Genomic DNA, 6,115 nt, shown 5'->3' with positions numbered 1-6,115 from the left:
GGTGGGAGCAGGCCTTCAGGAGTGGTTAGAGAGAGGTAGACTTACAACTATGTCAGTATAAAATACCATTGTATTTACAGTAATTAACATTTTCTATACATATCAGTGTGTTTATGTTCTCAACTCTATTGTTAAAGTTATTTATGTACAGGCCATTGTTCTGAATGCATTAAAGATTTTTATTACATACTTTTTCAAGAAACATGTTTCTGACCCATAAAAATTTCTCTAGTGAAATATTGAAATTGTTTCATCTTTTGAGAAAGTTTGTTTTCTTTCAGTGTAGCATCAGGGAAAGAGCATGCAACTGAATCACTTCCACATTAAAAAGTGCAGCCTTTTATGTGTGGTGCTCCAACTAGATATCCAGACAACACTGTCTTTTTAAGCAGGATATCAGATGTGGAGACAATGAAGGAACTGGATGCAACATCAGAAGGTAATAATATATCCGTTCTTATTGACTGAAAATCTGTCCCAAAGGCCTATTTCTCTTCCTCTAGAAAGTTCTGTGTTCTTATTTTTATTGAGAAGAATTTATATGGAAATACAAAAGTACATAGTGCTTTTATGGAACATAAAAGAGAGTTCCACTTAGTCCCTACACAAAGTGTGGGCTGGTTTTTGTTGGTTGTTTTTTTGGGGTTTTTTTTGGTTTTTTTTTTAATTGTCAATATGGAAAGAATGGATAGGTAAGGAATAAAAGGCTTAGAGTGGTGTTTGAAGATAGGTAGGTAGATTACATTTGCTGATTAATCTGTAAAATATAATACGTGCAAAACTGCAGATAAAATAACTGCAGGCAAATGACCAAGTTATGGCTTTTTAAATGTAGGCATAGATTTTTATTTTCTTGCTAGAAACACCTAAATTAATGCTTTTCAGCAATACTTGGCAGCAATACTGGGTTGCTGATTAGAAGGGTGAAGGTTCTTATTATTAAGTTGAATTGCTGAGAAACATTTTTGTGGTTTTTTTTTTTTTCCTCCTTGAACATGTCAAATTGATTAAACTGAATAAAACCAGTTAAAGAATAGTAACATTTTTTAACTAGAGGCACAAGGGAGAAGTATTATACCCACAGGGAAGGTTCAAAACAGATTTTTTTTTTTTTTTTTTTTTAAATACAGAGTATATTTGTATGTGTAGGTTAAACAGTGAAACAACCCACGGAAAAAAATTAAAACTAATTGAAGTGCAAATGTAAACTCATTTCTGGTTGTTGTTTCTCCATAATTTGTTTTGTTTTGTTTGTTTATCTAAACACTAATGTGGAGGTAAGATGAGATTTTTGTTTTCATGAGGCTAAAACAGCCTCATGAAAATTTGCTATCCCAAAGGAGAGAACAGCAGTGTTGGCATAAGCAGTTTTACACAATTTCTTTCCCAATATTTCTTCCACATTTTACCATCGTGAACTATGAAAGAAAGTGAAACTTCAGACCATTTTAATCCATGCCAATTTTTTTCAGACCACAAGACAGCTCTGTAGATATTAGGGATTGTTGCTGGGAACCCAGACAAAATTCAAGATGGCCTCAGTGTACCTGTGTTGGCGTTGATTCTGCGCTGTCAGACCATACCTAGGCTAGTGGTAAAGGCAAGCGACCTTTAGATCTGTTGATGCAATCCTAGCATGCCCAGTGTCACTGTATTCAGAGTTCAACTAGACTAAGAATATGAAACTAAATACAAATGAGATTTACTTAACACACCAGTATGTTTTGGAAAAACTAGACTAAGAAACAAATCCCAATTTAGTGCAACACTGGAACAGACGGAATTATATGAAAAAATGTGCAACAGGAGCTCAACCTGAATTTCATTCCTAAATTGTTGTCAGTAGAACAGCAATAGAAGTGTCATCACAGGGATAAAGTACCAGTTATCCTGCATGAAAATCATCAGTTCCAGATCTGTGAAGTAAATGATGATTAGTTAAATTCTTGTGGTCAGTATATGTACATGCACATACACACACATGTGCAGGGAAAAAACTGTGTTACTTCATCACTAAGGAAAAAGACCCACCTCAGTAGAAGGAAGATTTTAAAATTCGTAAGCCAGACAAATGATGGCAAAACATTGGTCCTTGTGCCACGGTCAGCAGTAACAGATTTTGGTTATCACCAACAACTGTGAGCTATGTGCTTTTTAAAAATACTTTTGACACCAGAAACTGGAAAGAGCTTCTTGGTTTTAAGCTTATTTTTTATCTTCCATACCTTTTTCAGCCATGGTATACACCTGAAGGAAAGGAAACCAAAGCAGGATGGTGCTGCAACTTTTTAACACTAGTGAAAAAGCTGGCAGCTAATCAGAGTATCCTTTGTATGAAATACATCCTTTGACTCTTTACTGTGTAGTGTATTCCAATTTATTATTTTTTTTTATTTATTTACACAATAGCTTAAAGGAAAAACACATTCTCCTTTATGTCTGAAACCCATCTTTTCCAGCAGAGGTACTGCAGAGTTCAGAAGCTTCATTGGCAAATAGTGCCTGGATTTGCAGTCCTTAACTTTTACAGTTATTGTTAAGAGCACAAGTGCCTAACACACACCAGGGAAAATGAAGCACCTTAGAAGTAACTTCAAAGAAGCTGCAAAGATGAGTGGAGAAATGCAGAGGAGAGAAATAAGATCTGAATTCCATTTCTCAAAAGTGCTTGTGTGTGGTTGGGATCCTTAGAGCTCAGCTTTGTCCCTGCTGAAGTAGCTTCATTTTAGTGTAGCTGAAAAAACTGAAAGGTAACTCTAAAGATGGCACTGGTTTAGTTACGATTTGCTGTGTAATGCAACTGGCAGTCCATTTTCTCTAGTTTAAAAAAAATTAAAAGACTTGTTATTTCTCCAGGGATAAGCATGTTTAAGACTACAGGCTGGTTTGCAGTTCTTCACATGGAATCATAGAAATATTTGTTGGAATGTATCTTTGTAAGTCATCTAGTCCAGCCTTCCACTTGTAACAAGACTGTTGCTGAATCTAAGTCATGTCAGCTGTGAATTTGTCTAGCTGAGTCTTGAAAATCTCCAGGGATGGAGTTCCCATGGTCTTTCTGGGTAACCTGTTCAGTATCTGCCTAGTGAATGTTTTTCCTAATGCCCAGTATGAACCTCAGCTTGAGGTCATTGTCCAAAAAGTTTGACACCATCATTTTTGTAACTCCCTTTCAGTTAGTTCTTGTAGGCTGCAGTTAGTTCGTCTCAGCCTTCATCTCCTCCTTGTCAAACTAAACATGACTTTTTCCCTCAACCTCTCCTTGTAGGCCATGTGTCCTCTGCCTCAAGAGCCCTCTCCTGTACTTTCTCCAGTTATCTTAATTTTCTGCTCAAACTAGGTGGCACAAAGCTAGATACACTATTCCAAGCGTGCCTCACTAATGCCACGTAGAAAGAGATGTAGTCACTTTCTGCAGTTTGCTGGCCATAATCCTCCTGTCTGTGGTGTTTGCTTTATACGAAGGCGCTCTACTGGCGTATATGCAACTTGAGATCCACCATGGTGACCCCAGATTTTCAGCAGGATTTCTCTTCAGCCAGTCGGTTCCCAGTCTGTTACGATGCATCAGAGTTTTCTGCCTCAGGTGCTGAACTTTGCACTTCTCATGGAACTTCATGAAGTTTCTGATGGCTTGGTCCCCAATATCTTACTGAACTGAAAGTGATATTTTTCAAAATAGAGTTTTTCATTCAATGTCTGTAACGGTGTAGAATTAATCTGGTGTGGTACTTGAAAAGTTTGAAGTACTTTTAGTGGCAAATAACTTTATAACAAGTGTTTCCAAACAAAATCTTTGGCCAGAATTTGCCACTTTTTTGTAATTGTTTTATTGCTGTAGAAGTTAGGTTTCATTTCCAGAAATGGTGTAATGTAGGAATGAACAAGACTTATGGCTTAACTGTAACCTTGTTTTCTCTAATCTTGGAGCCACTAGGTTTGAATTAGCCTGTGGTCTAATTTTATAGCAGATACGATGGTTCCTAAAAGAAATTTTGAAGAAAGCTGAATCGATTCAAGATGTCCCAGGGTGAGACCTAGAATTGTTAACAGTGACAGAAGTTTGCAGATCCCTGAAGAGATTCTCTATAAATCAAGAATATCTACAAATTAAATCCCTGTTCATTTCATGTGGGTTCAACTACTTGAGGAGGAGGAGGGAGTAATAATTTTAACCTTCTCCCCTTTTTAGAAATGTACCGATGTTGATTGAATTATACCTTTATTGCTATCAAATGCTGTTTACCAGCTGATAGGATAGTATGCCTAAGACTTTGCCTGTTGCTCTTTCACAGCATGGTTACAACTTTATAATGAAATCAAAGGCTCACAGAGGCAAAAACACAGCTGTTTAAGCCCATAAAGTAAGTGGTTTACAAGAAAAAGCATAATCAGTAGTATCAAGTATTTTGTCAATTATATTAGCAACAGAAAAATAGAAAATGGTGCCTGTTTGACAAGAGACTGTTTCTGAAGACGTTATATTTGCATAATGCTTGTCTTTTCATACTATAGAAAGCAACAAGACATCATAAAAGAGATATATCCATTATTCATGAATTTAAAGAATCTGACTTGCATGTAGAAGATAAGACAAGTAGATTTTATATTGTTATAGTGTTTTTTTAAGAAAAATTAAAAGCAATTATTGTTTGTTGGTTTTTAACTAATCCTGTTTCTTCAGAGGCTGATTCATTGTGTGATCCTGCAGTTGGTAAATGAAATATTTTCTTATTAACTTCAGTATAATTGACACCTTATATGACTCAGAGTGCTGAGAGTAAACAACTCAGGCAGAATTATCCTGTCACATCTGCGGGGCTGATTAGACATAAACATCAGTCATGACAATTTAGGTTTGCTGTAGTGCATGTGGCTTCTCCAGATGCCCCTGTACTATAAGCATGGATGTCAACTGAGACTGCTTACCAGATCTATGTTGGTTTCAAAAGACAAAAGTAATTTGGAAAAAGAGTAATATTTTGCTATTGCTCCATCTTGTTTTTTAGGCAAGAACTGTTTGTCTCAGCACAGAATTAGTGACTAGCTATAATCGTCAATGGAAGAGGCATAAAGAAGACTAGTCTGTACCTGTTTATCCAAATAACATATGGAACAACCATATTACAAAACATAATACCTAAAATTTGGTTAATTCAAAACGCTTGGATCTCCGTCTTTTTTCAGCTTTCCTGAATATGTTCCAGGTACTCTTTCTGTGGGCTTTATACCCATTTCCTGAACATAAGCTCTTCTCTCTTTCCAGTGAAAAATTGCAATAAAGCAACTCTGTTGTTCAGTGCAACAGCTCTGCAGCTGCATTGTGCAGCTCTGAAATGCAAATGAGATTCTGTTGCATAAGCTCTAAAGCTCCATCGTCTGCCTCCCACAGCCACCCCAGTGGGATGTTAGAACATCTCTCCCTCTCTATATTCAGGCTTTTCCTTTCCAACTGTTAAGGCACAGTCTCAACTTGACCAAGCTGCCTTTGTACTTGTGACTCTGCAACTTTATATTCTTTAAAGATAATGGTGTATCTTGTAGAGAGTGGGTTATCTAGTAACAGTGTTACTGTAGCTGTGGTAGCCTGAAGATGTAAGAAGGTTTATAAGTATAAGAAACACCTTTTATTTATTTTATTAGTTGAAACATTCTATAGAGCAATGAAGACTTCTCTGACATTGTTCTAAGGCAAAATGAGGGATGCTGATACAAGATGATTAATATATAGTTAAAGGAGGAAAATATAATGATAATTAATACAACTTTATGTAAAAAATGACATTGTTAGTTGCAACAAACATTCTTCCTCACCAATGTCATATTTTTGTATCTTACCAAAGATATTCTTTAATCTTTACTTTCACTGTTGATTAACTTTCTCATTTTTCTTTGACCAAGTTCAATTTGAACTAGGAAAATACTGAGTTTCTATCCAGCGATGTGGTCAGGGATCTTTAAGACAACCTGGACAGGACAGAACCCTTTGGAGCTCACTTTGGCTTTGTGACCTGTTACGAATGGATTAGAGGTCAAGATTTTTATATTTAATACTCTTTAAATTTGTATCTTACTGTGGTAGACACTACTATGAGACAGCTAAATGATCTAATTA

Source organism: Nipponia nippon, unplaced genomic scaffold, assembly GCF_047370975.1.
Source record: "Nipponia nippon isolate SJK-2023a ecotype South Korea unplaced genomic scaffold, ASM4737097v1 scaffold_3, whole genome shotgun sequence".
Taxonomy (NCBI): domain Eukaryota; kingdom Metazoa; phylum Chordata; class Aves; order Pelecaniformes; family Threskiornithidae; genus Nipponia; species Nipponia nippon.
This window is presented reverse-complemented; position numbering follows the sequence as displayed.